The sequence below is a fragment of the Meleagris gallopavo genome, chromosome 4 (assembly GCF_905368555.1).
Source record: "Meleagris gallopavo chromosome 4, MGAL_WU_HG_1.1, whole genome shotgun sequence".
NCBI classification, from domain to species: domain Eukaryota; kingdom Metazoa; phylum Chordata; class Aves; order Galliformes; family Phasianidae; genus Meleagris; species Meleagris gallopavo.
In genome coordinates, this window is record NC_139407.1 from 10269328 (window position 1) to 10285942 (window position 16615).

The 16615-nt window shown below is 40.4% G+C and overlaps 1 protein-coding gene across 6 annotated transcripts in view; it reads right to left on the reverse strand.

The window, feature by feature from the left end:
• INPP4B (inositol polyphosphate-4-phosphatase type II B) overlaps positions 1-14709 on the reverse strand; it is a 304378-nt gene extending 289669 nt beyond the window's left edge. For 5 of the 6 annotated variants that reach the window (XM_085222120.1, XM_085222121.1, XM_085222119.1 and 2 more), the window contains exon 1: positions 14570-14709. The gene's annotated coding sequence lies outside the window, so the exon portion shown is untranslated. The remainder of the gene's footprint in view (positions 1-14569) is intronic. The other variant, XM_085222117.1, reaches the window with a different exon arrangement.
• Between the last annotated feature and the right edge of the window lie 1906 nt (positions 14710-16615).

Consider the following 16615-nt stretch of genomic DNA (forward strand, 5'->3'; position numbering starts at 1 on the left):
CCACAGTACCAATTCCGCTCCCTTGCTTTGCTGGGAATTACAGCACAGGAAATGGAGATGACCAGTTCACCTCTGGCTGTTGGCAGAAACTTGCCCACCCAGTACTGTGTCCCACACTGCCTTGCATCACCTCGTAACAGAATGCTCTCATGACCCTTTTTTCATGAGGGAATTCATTACTACCTGGAAAGGCTTTAATGCTCCTCTATCTAGCTTTTTGTGTCCCCAGTTTAAAAAAAACAAAGACACGAAACTACACAGTTAATCTCCTTTTCGTGACACTGGATTATTAGAACCAGACTGAGTAGTTATAGACTAAGAGGAGAGGGGAAATCTGGGCAACAAACCTTAAATTATGAATTTTTTTTAACAAGTTGGAACTCAATACTGCTGTTGGATTTGTTGCTCTATTAGGCCAAAATCAAATACTAATAGAAGTAGAAGTGAAATGTGTTTATTTCATGCCTATCAAGAGCATATGTTTCCAAGTCTTCTCATACCCTATGATGACCCAGTTCTCATCTTGAAAGATGAACTAGTTCTATCCATCTAACAAATACACCAATAAACATTACTCCTGCCTAAGTGCTTTCTATTCAATAATCCCGTTCCAGTACAATGGATAAGGGATCAGCCTTAGGTTAAAGCTGTGTAATTAATATTCCTTATTCCTGTGCTGGATCCAAAAATTACAATCACTTCCCATTGAAGAGAATAGAAACTAACAACTGTTCAAATAGAAACTAACAACTGTTTTGGTTGTTTGGTTTTTTGTTGTTGTTGTTGTTGTTGTTTTGGGTTTTTTGTTTTTGTTTTTTTGTTTGTTTTTTTTTTTTTTACTAGTATTAGAATTACAGCTTGAACAAAGTTTTTGTTAGTCGTGAGACATCTGTGGACTCCAAATGAAGTGCACCCCATTGTACTACTGTATTATTTTTATAATTATATAATTTACATTTTTTTTGAATAGCACATCTACACAAGCATAGGAAGGTAATTCAGAAAACAAAGAAATGCTTTTGAGACGCAATTGAAGGTTGTTTTCTTCTGTTGTTGTTGGTCACTTCTGGGCCTTGTATTGTTTTTTGTTGTTGTTTGTTGTTAAGAAGGGGAAAAAGACAGCAGCTATCTGCCATGCCCTGAAGTAAGCTGCGCTTGCATTTTATAAAGGAAAGCTAAGAGAGTATGAGAAATACAGAAATGTCATCTCTTCTCTTGCACTCCCAACATTCTTGTCATTTCTAATTTTTCTGGTCTTAGACTTTCCCAAACTGCCTAAAGGTCTGCGTAATCAATTTTTTGCAGCTGCTCTATCACCACCAAAATCAGGAGACAAAGACAACTTTGTTATTTTTTATTACATGTTCTTAGTCTAAAACAGCATGCATAAGTGTCGTTCAGGTTTTCAGCTTCTTCTCATCACTGTCAGGAAAACAGCCTCAGAAACCAAGAAAGAAAACAACGAAGACAGAAAGAATAAAGAGATTATCATTTAAACTCCAGCCTTCCTAGTTACTCATGCTCCTCCTTCTCATCCTTAAACAAAAAAAAAAAAAAAAAAAAAATGCTCATCCTTATCCTTCTCTCTTAGCTGTTCATTCTATTATCCCTAGCTTGCATTAAGTATTACCTAGTTTTTCTTTCCACAAAGCTAGATTGTACTGGGAATGGTGGAAACCTTGCTCTAGAAAGGCCGCTCCATTCCCTAACCTCTCTCACATGAGCAAGTTATTTCATTTTCCCCTATAAAGGCAGGTTATTTCGAAAACATTCTTCAACACAGACCGTTTCCAGACAGAAACGCCACACTTGTGTTGACGTGAGAAAGTAATTAAGCTTCCCGCAAGAACATCACATTTTATATTAAGACCAAAAAGTACCACTTGTACAAAAAGAACAAAGAAGAAATGCAGATGAGCACAGCCAAACATATGATTTCAGTGTATATACTGAGACAATACACACTCCTAACCAGATTATTAAATAATTCTTTATGCTGCTTTGTTAACAACCGCAAAAAAAGAATAGCAAACTGGACTACCAAGCTAACAGCACAAACAAAACAGTCTCTGCACCATTGGGCAGAGTACCAGAAATCCTGCCAAAAAAAAAAAAACCTTCTTCCAAGACAGATATTTAAACAATAACTCACAGCAAGTCTTCCCATGAATAAAACTACCCGTCTGTTTTAATAAGGATACAGTTTTAAACCTGAAGACTTAATCAGGGTCAATTTCTTGGTCTCACCTGAAACTTCTGTTTCAGTTAAGTCACCAGAAAACCACCCCACAGAGAGAAATACTTATGAGCATTTATCTAAGGAGATGACTATCAACACTTCTCCGAATGAGGGACAGAGCTGTAAAACCTCAAGCGCCAAGGACAGACCGTAACAGAATTCCAGACTGTGCCAACCCAGACTTTACTGACACAGATGAGAACTTGCAGTTTCATTTTTAAATATTAAGTTAAAAATCTAAAAATACAAATCCTAATCTGAATTAACTAGCATTTAGTATTTACTGTTTCAATACAACTTCTGGCAGACACAAATGAAGATGTGATTTATTTTTTTTTTTAAATCAAGAGGCAGTAAGCAACCAATTATCACCGAATTCTAAACTAATGAGATATTTTCTACCTACTTCATACATAGAAACAACTATACGCTCTTTCTTGTGATTTCAATATTAAGGTTCCTCAATATTACTCTTATCATTAATAATATTAACATTTTAAGTATTAAAATCAAAATTGAAAGCAATACCGCAAAACTACTTAAAAAAAAAAAGACGAGGTAGAATTGAAGCTGAATCTAGCTGCTATTATCAAGAATCTGTGCCTCACTGAATAATAAGATGCCCACCCACACACAGTTGAATTCATAACATTTAAGTTATGTTATAGAGGTGCAAGATAGTAGTACATCTAGACAAAACAGTAAAACTTATTAGATACTGTGAGCTTACTGTTAACTGCAGCACCACACGCCTCCTATGAGAACGCTGATGTCTCCTTTTTGGTTCCACCAGTACCTCTGCCATGTGTATGTTTTTCCCTTGCCGCCCTTCTGGCACGATGAAGCTTTATACATGTTCATTTATACATGAGCACTCCGTATGAGCTCAGAGCTGTAATAAGACAGTCAGTGACTAACACATCCAAGAACACCAGGAAGACTAACAGCAGTTTACTACATAGTGTCACTATTTGCTAATGTCTCATCATATATTCAGTAGCCATTTAGGAAACCAAGTACAGGTAATAATATTGCTTCAAATCAAAGACTTGAAGTATTACACTGATACGTTCCAAATTCAGATTCACAGTGATTCAAAAGTTTTAGATTTAGCAACTCTAGTTATAGGCCATCCTCAAACTAGAAAGAAATATACCACTCATCTTTCCTTGAACAAAAGAATGCTCCCCTAGGTAATGTGGGCATGGCCATTACCATACATATCTCATATGCTGATGAATTTGTTCCAGGGGCAATGCTGCAACCAGGGTGGTGCAATAACTGACATGACAAGGCTTGCAGGCACAGACACCTTCATCCGTTGGATAACCCAGTACAAACTGCTTATTTGATTACACAGTATGATCTAATGCTCCGGCTCACTCAGACATAATCTAAAGGACAACTCAAAGCATAGGTTTTTAAATAATCTGTGAATTTCATAGACTATTTTGAAAACAAAAATTGAGTCCTCAGACTGGATTCGTAACACCTATTGAGACTATGCTCCAAATACAGGGCTTCAAAACCTCGCCTGCCTCTTCCTCCTAAACGCCTTCTCTTTAAAAAGATGAGCAGCACCCTTCCTACTTCCTTCTGTCACTCATTCCCTTCCTTTTTATTCCATGGTCTTAACTATGCCGAATAATAAGCTACAGGAGTAGGATGCCTGGCTTGATGCTATTATCCCACCCTGGTACTGTCACACCACCCACACTCAGTAGCACCTTCTGTGGTTCTGACATACAGGCTGAAGAGAAAGCAGAGACTTCAGGAGCCACACTAAAACCCTAGCCAAACCCCAGATACATCGTGAAATGAAGTCATACTAATGCTGTCCAAGTTAACTTGTTTGCTGGCATGGAGTCAGTCATTTTGCAACGCTTTCACCTTTGCAAGAAAAAGTCTCCTCCAAAACATTAACTGACAAAAGACACAGCAAGAAAACATCCTTAGATTTCTAAGCTGTAGAATAGGAAAAAAACCTTCTATTCCTTCCCTTCATAAATTAATTGGTTGTACAATCCTGCCGAGTCATTCACTCTGAATCATATGGAATATATAATAAGACACCTTTAGACTTCAAAACTGTTGGTTTCAGAATCATCTAGATTCATTCTCTGCTCCACCAAGCCACACAGGATGGCTTGTTCCTTCAACAAGAAGCGTCTTCCATGTCATTTCTCATTCATTCTCTGGTATGCTAATTATGTTAACTTGGTGATTCTCAAACATCTATCGGCCTTGACTTAGCCAACTGTACAGTTCTTTAGTGTAAATACTCAGAACTCACACTTTTCTTCCTTAAGTAGTTTTTCAGACTGCACTTTATCTTACTTGCCACTATTTTTCTTCCTTAGCCCAATGAAAAAAATAAAATGAAAAAACCACAACCTCAATTGGCTGTTACAACTAGATAAAGAAATTAATACAAGAGAGCTCTGAGAGGGTTCTGCATTTTCCTTAGTTTTTAAGAGGCTGTTAGAAAATACACTTAGGCGTTCTCATTGACACTATTACATGTACATCATCCATAAATGAAATAAGGCCTTTTTCTTCAAGAAAAAATGTGTTCTATAAGACTGTCAGAAGTGAGAAACCTAATGTTTAATTAGCTGTGTATCATCAAGATCAACTGAGAGAAAAGTTTCTTTTTCTTAACCTGTGAAATACACAGTAAACAACAGTAGGAACATCATTACGTATTTACCTTCCAGTAGAGCGCATCTTCCTATTTCTTAAGAATGATCAAGAGAAAATGCAGTCCTTGCTACAAATTTTAGCTTTGTCTTGATTGAAAAAAGGACAATTAAATTAAATAATTTATGATGGAAAAAAGGAACTAAGCATCAGCAAGTTATGATCGAAAATAACTTTCGAATAAAGCACTGTTTATGCATTTTTAAAGTAATGTCGAAGAGTGTTTAGAAAGTTCCCTCTCTGAACTATGCTGCAATTACAGGCAAAGCGTTAACGTGTGTGGAAGGTCTAATGGTTTTTTAACATAATTTATTGATAAATGGGTCAGCTACACTTAGACATCTTTTCTTCTTTAATTAAGTTGCTCCCTTGCCTAGTGTAGCCCAAGTTGTTTACCCACAATGGCCATGTAGTTCCCTGCGTCTATTGGTTTCATTATCTCTTCCTTTCCTGGTATTTTTTTTTTTTTTTTAAGGCATTTCTTTCCTATGTGTGACACTCCAAAAATAAGTTTTGTCTTTCCCTATTATGTACTTACACTTCCTGTCCCCTTTCTCACATACAATTGTACTTAGATCAAAAGATAGCGTTTACTTGGTATACATGATATAAGTGAGATGATTTACACTATATTTATCTGAGCCACTACAGTTCACGACCTACACTCAGATACAGCCACTTGCTACTTACAGATACTACAAGATCTGGGTTTTTTCTTCACTGGTTCAGTTGCATCAACTGTCAGATGCATACAAACCTACTGGGAAGAGCAGGCCAAGTTACACAAGCTCCCACCTCAGCTCTAGGTCCTGGCTTACGCTGAGTCTGCAAGCAGTCTGGGGATGATAAAGACAAGGTCTGAAAGTTATGAATATCCTTCACTGGGCTAGAATAGGGACAACTTCATTTAGACAGAACTAGATCAAGGCAAAAGGCAGCAATGTGTGAAGTAACAGTAAAAACCAGTGTCACTGACCATAGTAAGAGAACAATTTAACCGCGCTATGTCAACAACTGAATTTTCTTCACTAACAAAAGCAGACATACTAAATACTAGTTATTAAATTCCAAGAGAAAATACACATACTTTTCATTAAGCAATAAAGCAACTGGGAACTTAGTAGTACACAGGAATAGAATTCACATTAGTTCAAGGTCTACTTGACAGTAGTTCTGTATATAAAACTTATTTTTCATCTTCATACAGAATTGAAAAAAAGTCGTTACTATGAACAAGTTGGAACAAAGTCCACTCTTTTCATCTCCCAGATAACCTTGTGGTCTAATACTACAAGACAGTTTCAAGTAAAGTTCTGATCCGAAAGCTTAACACTGTGTGTCCAGGAAGGAGGTATCAGATCCCAACATATCAACCCATACCAGTTAAAGAAGGAAACCAGGAATTAAGAAGGAAAGTCTGATGTCTGTGCTTTTGTCTGTGCATTGTACAAATGATGCAAAACGAAGAACGGGGCTCACTAGAGTGACTAAAATAAACCAAATAAGTTTTTACCAGACGCTCACAAATCCAGATTAAAGACACCAAAGATCCTGATGCTCTCTGTGACCCAAATGCACTTGGACTGTGCCAAGATACAAGTTCCCTAAACACAACCACAAAAGAACCTTTGAGGCAAGATGCACAGTCAGTAAGCAGAACAAGACTCAATTTCATTGCTGAAGCTGCAGCCCTAAGAAACCTCAGGGCATCTCTTCATTTCTCAGAAAATAGGAAGGTTTCTACCAGCCCTGATATTCTTTTGGTTCCCCAGACATCCCCTGCTCTGTAGACACCAGTTCTCCCATTCCTCGCTTCTAACAGAGGTTCATTCCACCTTTCCTATTCAAGGCATTAGCACATCTGATCTGTAAGGTCAAGTCTCCACCCAGAAAAGGCTTTCAAGATGGCATCCTCACTCGCTTCCAACATACCTGCATTTCCACATCGCTCTGATTATATCATTCCTTCAGTGCGTTTCCAGAATCAACACTAGAAGAGTGATATAATTAATAGTTTTCAAGCAATTTTAAACTGAGCTAAGAAACTGAAAATTGCTTTAGGGAAGGGGAGAACAAGACAAAAGAAAGGTAAAGAAAAAAAGTTCTTACGAAGAGCTTCCCTGAGCCTCAGAAAAACTTACAGCAGTGCAAACAGGGTCAGAACCTGCTCCCATTGCTTAGGGGAGGTGAAAGATGTGTGACATTGCTGACTGTACAAGAAGGCTCTTTTGAATTATTTACCACAGCAGAACCAACAAATCATCTGGACGTAAAGCTCAAACACTGCTCCAAATACAGAAATGACAAACTAGGGTCATTACCAAATGGCTGGTAGTGTCTTTTAAAATTGCTTAAAAATATATCTTCGGCTATACTTTCAGTATTCCCGCACTCTGTAATTGGGTTTTAGTAAAATATTCCTACCTTAACCTTCAAATTGTAGAGAGAAACAATGCTTTTAGAAAAAAAAAAAAAAAAAAAAAAAGACTCTCAGAGCTGATGTTTTCAGAATTTAGAAGGTATCTGAAGGAGCACAAATTCTCGTAGGCACGGCCTAGATCTTCATCAGTATCTTAAGTGAAATAGCACTTAAAATAATCAAGATGCGCATGTTTGGGAGGCTTTGTTGTTTTTTGTTTTGTTTCCCAAACTAAAACAGTTCATGAGAACAGAATTGTTTTTTTAATACAGAGAGATAGCCACGAAGCTCAGAAAAAATTCCACTTCACCTGCACTTAGTTCTTTCAATTAGATAAAGAATACAAAAATAAATAGACAATTAGTGCATTCCTTCAGACAAAACGCTCGAATGTATCGTTCCACTGTAACATATCAAAATTGATGTTAAGTTAAATGAACAACCATAATTTTTCATTTGGAAAAAAAGTATTTGCGTAGATATAAATCTTACTAGATATTCACAGACAGATCTGGGGACATTTCATTAGCAAGCTGTTCAACAAGTTGAGCTAGGGATGAATTAGATAATCCAAATAACAATTATAAATGTATCCTCCCATAGTAACATGAAAACAACTGTAGCACATTCCATAATAAAACATCAGATTACTTAAATCTGAAGAATAGCCTAGGTTCAGCTGTATGGGACCCAGGTGCACAATTGAACATGGGTTAGCTCCTTTTTTCCTAATTGCCCTCAGAGAAAAGTGATTTGTTCCCAGGGCCTCCTGAGGCTCAGCCCCTTGCTTCTGATATTGGTACCAGTAATTAATTTCTCTCCCATTTGCACCCACAACCCCGGGTAACACAAAGATGCATTCACAGCAGGCAACTGAAGTATCAGCAGAGACAAAAAAATTTTTCTCCTAAGTGCACACATAGTGAAAATAAAAATTCCAACCTTCCTGTCAACGCCATATTAGCAAGAAGGATAAAATTTGAGGGGTACTTCAGCAGCCTCATCACACAGCACACTAATGGGCAAGATGCATCCAGCGGCATTCAAAATACCTACCTGCAAAATTTTTTTAAAGTAAAATCATAGAGAATAAGCAGGTGGACCTCAAACTACAGCCAACTCAGCTAACTCAGAACAAAAACAGATCCCAAGCTAAAATATAATAATAGCATCACACTCAAAAAGAAAACCATCAAGAACGCAACCAGCACACCTGCACAAGGCAAGCCTCTTGGGTCTGTACATCCAGCTGGACAAGGATTTCAGTTTCCCATGATCACGGTTGGTGAGGAAAGTATGGCATCAGATGGTTCATTTCTGGAATGTGTTTGAAATTTATTTTTAAGCCTATATAAAAGACAGCCATTTAATGTTGCTTCAGGGTCTTTTGCTTTTGCCCTAGGAGTCAGTGACTTTTCACAGCATGCTTTTGTCAGCAAACTGGTCCGTCAAGCTGCCCTGCATCATTAGACCCATCTACAGCTACAAATTGCAGGAAAAATTCCTATTCACATTATACAAACCTCTGCAGCCTTTTTTTTTTTTTTTTTAAATACACTGACATTTAGCATGCTTTTTTTTTTTAATTTGTGCAAGGTCACCACAGTTTGCCATTCCATTAGGAATGTTGATCAAAACAAACCAAACAAGAAAAAAAAAGAAGTGTGCGAGAATGCTGGACTCAGAGTGGCAACAAAGTCTGCACTGCCAAAAAGAATTGACGCACAGTTTCCTTCACCACAATCAATAAATGACAGAATTTAAGGATGAATTTTTACAAGACAACGTAAAAGTAGCAGGCAGTAGGGGAGGGCACTGCTTACAGTGCCACTCAAAGACATTATATGTATGCAGTACAGTCTCCAAGCACAGGGTTTTAGACATCTGCATTTTCTATCTTGCACATCATCTTCAAAACATTCTTCGTAATCAATGGTACCTACAGTTTTTTCCTATGAAAAGCATTATAGCAGCAGCAGCAAAGGAAGGAAAGGAAGAGCTATTTCCTCACTAAACACCCCTACTGCTTTACCCTTCTATATTCTACTTAAAATGAGCCATTATTAGAATTTGGGATTTGGTAAAATAATCTTCCTTCAGACGTATTCAGCAACTCATGACTTGTACTTATGGTCTTCCTGATTTACTGCCAGCCTTATTACTGATTAATTTTTGTGGAAAGTACCACATATATTTACACATATATTTTGACAGCCTGAATATATTAAACAATCCCAGCTTTGCCTTTTCCAATATGTAGTTCCAAAGACACTATTGTGACTAGGCTATTGGTTGTTGTTGGTTTTTGTTTTTTTTTTTTTTTTTTGTCAGAGAAAGCAAATCCAATTTACAAAAATGTAAAGCTTTCATGGTGTTACATCAAACTGCTTTCTAATTTTACTTGCAAATAGATAACACAACAGTTCAGCAACTTCTCACAACCTTTACAGGCAGGGTCCTGTAGTTGCTCTTGCTTTTATGCTAGGGAAATGCAACTCCAGGCTATCATATCTTGATGCTGCATAAACTGATTTAAAGGTTTCTTTTAAGTGTTTTTGTTTTTTTTTTTTCCACATTGATCAGAATAAAGCAAATTCTGTGAATGTACTGAGGTATACTAACAAAGGATGCATTTTGCCCACAAACACCAGTCCCAACTCCCATTCTCTCTGAAACACTCCTAAAATGCTGAAGTAACACTGAAGTGCATATGGGCTTTTGGAGGCAAATCATTTCAAGATGACTGATGTGATAGCAACTGGTTTTATGAATATTTCTTCACCTACACACACACACACGCACTTCCTGTAAGGAAACGACAAACTGCCGTAGTACCTGCACATCACCATTAGTCATTTTTCCTGGAAATTATGTACAATTTAATTTCTTTCATAAAAAAAACAATGATACACTTGTCAGAACTTTCTATGCACGTGATAAATGGTCCTAATAGAGGTACATAATGTTAAAATAAAGTCTCACTTACTGATCAGTTTTCTTCGTTGGCGCTTGCATCCTACAGTTTCAAAATATACACTTCAAACAAGGTTTGCAAACATACATCTGGTTTTCCTAAGCAATAAATAAAAACCATCAGCAAGTTGCAAAGATTATACTATAGCCTGAATTTAACAATATGGAAGCTACCTTAAAGTAGTTACCCAAACACATTCTCTTACTCGAACACAGTAAAGCCAAGACAAATGATAAATAAACCCAAGGTAAACGATTCGAAATTTCACAAGACTACATGCAGCAAAAAAAAAGCTTATCTATGAACTGAGCCACCAGAGCAGCAGCTGCTGTGGGCTTAAGAATTCAAATGACTGAAGGTTTCTTAGTATTTTGCACTGCCACCTAGTGAACACAGCACTTCTATGCTCCACGTCTCCAATGCTCTGACTATGAGAGGTAACTAAAACCAAAGAAAATTGTAGACATTACTGTTTGTATATATTTGTTGAAAACTATAAATTAATTGAAGTGAAAAAACTACATTAACGTGTTTAAACAATGTTTGAATACAAAAAGTTCAAAAGACATCTGACACCAAGAGTAAAAAAAAAAAAAAAAAAGGAAAAAATCCTGGAGACAACAGATAAAAAAGTATATGCTTATATTTCCATCACATATGCTTCACTTGGAAAAATATTTAATGTAGACTCACCAAGTGCAAACTAAATTACTGCTGCTTTAGCATCTGTGCTTGTACAGAAGCTGTAGACAAAATTAAAGAGTATTTCTCAAGAGCAGGTGATTATTTCAAAGCCCTTTTTAAAAACATGTTGCCTAATTGTGTACATCCTGCATCTTTACTGCAAGGTTTAATCACTGGATCACTGCCTCACGGAGCTGATCACAGAGCTCTTGCAGGAAGAGCCGTGGTGCAGAACTGCAAGTAAGACAGCTGCATGGACAATTTCCCCCACAAAGGCAACATAGCCATTTTTATCACTTCCAGCTAACAGAAAGGCTCCATCACATGGTCATTCTACAGCAGCCACACTGCTTGTGAATTGCTGTCAGTCATGATACAAGTCCCAGATATAGCACAGCTCTGTAGCTGCATTTCAGAGAGAGGCAACCACAAACTTGGGTAAAAGAAGACAGCATTTTGCTTCTCATATGCCCTCCAACTTCCTGATTATTAATTTATAATTTATCACTATCCTCCATCAGGAAGTGCATCAGCAAACTGTGAAGACAGCAGACTGACTTATTCTCAACGTCAAATACAGTATAGTTCCCACTTCTGTGGGCTAAATTCTATGCATGTAAACTGGAATAATTCATTAAAGAGATTTATTCCAATCATGTCATCGTATCAGAGAAAACTTCATCCTACACAACTCAGTTCCTACCTGTTTTCTTTAGTTGTCCACACGTACACAAAGCAAACAAAACCCAGGCAAAGCAGCAAGGTTACTGATGTAACAGAAACTCTGTACAAAACCACAGTGTTGACACTCTCTGCTTAATGCTCCATTTGCACTGCAGTAAGATACCAAGTCACATTTAGCATCTGGCCATTTATGCCCACTGTCATGTTTCTGAGTCACTTTCTTAACAGAAATACTCACCTTAAGTACAGTGCATCCTATTAATATTCTGGAATACACTAGACCATTGTTTATGAGTAACTACATACAAAAACCTGATGGTACATTAAAACCAGTCAAAACACAGTAAAAGCTCATTTTTCCATAAGAGTTTCTCCTTAATTTTCCTTTATAGAGCCACCACTTAAAATTACAAAAAAAAAAAATTAAGACTTCTTAGTGTCTCTTATTAAGAGATTGCACTCTGTTTGCCAAATGAGCATTTTTGCAACAAGCAAACTCCTACTGGCAGCTGTACAGCTAACAGAATTAAGCAAATTGATAAAAATGAAAGTGCTTTGGTTATGTATATGTGAAGAGTTGAGGAGAAAAATGCTGTTAAATCATTGCTCCCAGCCAAAGCACAGACTGACTTCACTACCGTAATCAGGCTCTGTGTTCACTGAGGTAATAGCATAGGGTAAAGCTGCATACAAACAAACTACACAACAACAAGAAGAAAAACATTCACCACGAAAATACAGACGGATTTTATTTTTAATGCTATGGCACAAGGCAACTGAGGACTAATTCAATCTGCCAAAGAAATGAACTTGACAAACAGCATCCCATTTACCACGTTTGACACAGCACTATGTTGAGTAAGCATCTTTAGCTTACATCTTCTGAATTTTCATTACAGACCCTTCTTCAACACTAAAAACAACCTACAGGAAAACACAGGGCAAAGTCACCGAGGAACAGGAAGAAGAGGCTTAGTTCATTAGGTGAGGCAAAAAGTCCATTAGCATCCTAATCTATGGAAATCAATAGTCAGCTCCTCTTCAGCTACAGGCTTGAAACTACTGTAAATGAAAGAACAGTCTTGCTCGGCCTGTTCCGGATTCGGAAGGAATTCAGAACTTAAATCTGAAACACTTTAGAAGAAGGAAACCGTTTCTACTTTAAGTAGCAACTCTACAGGTACTGAGAAATAGCATTTTAAAACCCATGGCTGAAATGCGTAAGCATGGTCAAGTAAGAACTTACTGTAAGCCTGACAAATCTGAAGAGCAAGGGAATACAATTTGCTACCTCTTGAGACATTAATAAGCACACTACCTACAGCCAGACTGATAGTTTTCACATCAAAGAATTGTGGTTAAAGCTAAGGCAACCTCGTGTAGGTGCCCCATCAGTGGAGACATTCAAGGCCAGGCTGGATGGAGCTCTGGGCAGCCTGGTCTGGTGGTAGGCAACCCTGCACGTAGCAGGGGGATTGAAACCACATGATCACTGGGATCCTTTTGTACCCAGGCCATTCTATGACACTTTACAGATACACCTCTACAAAGAAACCAGGCCAAAAGAGAGATCAGCACTTGCAAGGTTAGAGAAACCCATGGAAAAAAAAAAAAAAAACGGAACTTGAGGATTTGCAAGTAAAAGAAATGCTTTATTTTTCAAGGTAGATGATCTTCAGCACTAGAGACACTACCAGAAAAGGGTGGGAAAAGGAAAAAAAAAAAAAAAAAAAAAAGAAAAACAAGGACTCTGAAGCAGTAACACTGCCCTGCGCTCCCATCCATGTCATCAGGGCTGCAAAAATCTCACAGGACTCATTTCTTCCTCATATTTATCTTCACGTAAACAGTAAGCAGTATTCAGCCCCACATGGATAGTAACAAGGACTCCCATGCACAAATCTCACTGAATACACACTAAACAGAAGCCTGAGATACACGCTGGGTCTTAAATCTACCTCAACTTAAATAAGCAAAGCATTTTAAGTAAAACATTTGAAACACTGCCTTGTCAGAGATTATCTCACCTGAACACATAATAGGAAACAGGGCTTTATCAATAACCAAATCTTGACACGAACTCTTGCCTTCGCGCAGTCAGAGACACAGACATTTTCCCCCATCATTTTTGCAACGTTAGACACTGAAGTACAGATAGAGGGGGGCCTGTAGCCCAGCCAAGATCGAAAATGAGCCTCATTTTGAGATTCAAAGCCAGATTTAAAAAGCATACGTATGGCCTGGTTTTGGGATAGATATTTTAACACGTCATTAAGAGGCAAGTAAACAAATCAATTTATTCTTCTGAAGACAAACAGAAGCATCAGATTAATTAATTGCACATCAGATGGAAAAAAAAAAAAACAGCTCCACGAAGACCTCGTGCAATTACTTGCATTGCAAACAGCGCTCCGGGTTAGCTTTGAGGAGCAAGCAAAGAGCAAAGCACTAGCTCTGCCATTCCTGCTTCCAAAACCGTATGTCATTTCGGGGAAAAAGAACAAGAGCTGCGCTGCCTCGCACGTTAAACACCGTGCCTTCTCACCCCGCAGGCCCGTCCCCGCCGCCTTTCCTGGCCGGCAGCATCGCAAGCCGCAACTCCGCTCAACTTCTTTCTACCCGACACCTTCCTGCCGCTTCCACCGCGTTTCGCCCCGCCGGGCGCCGGGGGCAGCGCCGAGGGCGCTCTCAGCCCCGGCTCAGGGCCGCGCACGCCCGGCGGGCTGCAGCCTTAAGAAACTTGATAAGGGAATAAAAGGGAGGGACTTCGGCGGCACCGCTCCCGGCTTTTAATCTCTCCTGACGTTCCCAGCGGGCAAACCAGGAACCCAAGCGCCCCGCCCGCCCGCCGTGCCCCGACGGCTCTTACCTGCCCGGCGGCGGCGCGACCTGCGTGGCACTTTCCCCCGGTGCGTGCGTGTGCCGCTCGGCGAGCTGCTATTTATAGTCCGCAGCTCCAGCGCGGCGGCAGCGAGAGGAAACGAAGGGGCTGCGCGCCTCGACACCGGAGCCGGGCTCGCCCGCCCCGCCGCGAAGGCGAGTCGCGACTCCCGCTCGCTGCGAGCACCGGCGTTCCTGCCCCCGGCGCCGCCCTCGGCCGAGTCTCCTCCCAATGTCACCGCAGCCCGTGCGGCTCGGAGCCCTGCGGCAGGCGGGCGGCACGGCCGCGCGGAGGTGACCCGCTGCTGCCGCCGCCGCTGGAGGAGGCGAGACCGACAGTGGGGCGTGGGAGGGAGAAGCCGCCGCTTGCCATTCACCTCCCGCCGCCCAGAGGGAGCCCGGCCTCCGCGGCCGCCTCTGCCGCGCGCCAGCGGCGGGAGCCCGCCCGGCCCCGGGGGGCGGCCCGGCAGGCGGCGGTCCCTCGGCGGGCGGCTGGGCTGAGCCGGGCGGAGCGACTCCGCCTCCATCAGCCGGGCGACCCGGGCGCGACGGGGAAGCGTTTGTCACTTCCCGCGCCCGGAGCGGGAAGCGGGGCGAGTCGCTGCGCTCGTGCTCAGAGCCTTCAGAAGTTTGGGGCGGAGGGAAGGAAGAAGCCCCTCGCTGAAACGAGGCGCCTCGAGGGCTTCGCCTCGCGCTCCGCACTGCTCTCGAGGCGGGAGAATCGCTGCTCAGCTGTGCATAAGCGGGCTTCGCAGTCCGCGTGCTCTTCAGAGCAGCCTCGGGGCATCCCCGGAGCGCGGCAGAGCCCTCTGGGCCGGGCTAATAAATACCTGGCTTCTCCTCTAAATGAATTCTAGTGCTTCTGTCTTGAGCTGGTGCTACCCAGAGTACTTCCGCACCACAGCTGGACCCGATTTGGGGGTTGGAGATTCGTGATCCTTAAGGTCTCTTTCAACCCAGGCCATTCTGTGATTCAATCTGGGAGTGAAGCTGTATAAGCACTTCCCATGCCACTATAGACAAAAACAAATGAAGCCAATGTACACGAGATGATTTCAGCCCGGTCAGTAACACCTTATGCAGTGTTCAGTTTGAGTTCTCTCCATCAAAATATTCATTATTGCCTACTGTAGTCACCTGCAGTTACCTGGACAATACAATAAATTAGTTCCAAAAGATTTAAGTCAAGACGAGTTACACAAAGTTGGAAGCAGAACGGGGGAGCTTACCAAATAATTATGTTTTAAGTTAAATAGAAATAGAAAGGAAAAGCCTGAGAAGACACACGAGAGTTGGTCAGGTCTAAATATTTCAGCATTAAAAAGCAATGGATAAAGATCTAGCTTGATGGGACCACACGTTTTGGTAAAGCTGTTCAACCATAAGCATTTGCAGAATCACTCTGACACTGAACAAGCCATTGTAATGAAGTGAAACTCCACTTAAAATTTGGACGAGTCTGATTACCTCATGAACTTCATTTTGCTTCTGACAACAGTAATTTCTTCATCATCTGCTTTTTCGTTCCATTTTTAATGTTCCATTGTATAATAAGCAGTACAAAAGATCCTGCTAGTGTATGAGCTGATATCAGAGTGCTAAAGACAAGGGACGTGGTAGGCAGGAAACAAGGAGAACTTGCTAGATGGAGTTCTACAGTCCATCTCTTTCTCTGTGCTCACTGAAGAACTGAATACAGTTCAGGTTTGCTCTGCAGTTTCTCTCCAAATGAAATGCTCTTAGATGTGCTACAGAAGCACCTGCTTAGTTATTTCAGTAATGAAACCTTAATAGCTTGCAGCTTACAAGGAGCTGTTATCAAAACAATATCTTGACCGTACACTTTTCTCGAGCGAAGCTTTGTTGTACAGCAGGTCATGCTGCAGAGCACAGGAAGGAAGCAGTCAGATTTTTAGATTACACTTCTATGATAAGACAAAATATCACTAAAAGACGCCTGTTCAGAAGACTCGCCTGTCTTCTTTACCCCACTGAAAAGCAGAAGAGTTTTATCCCTCCTCTGAAATGTTTTGAA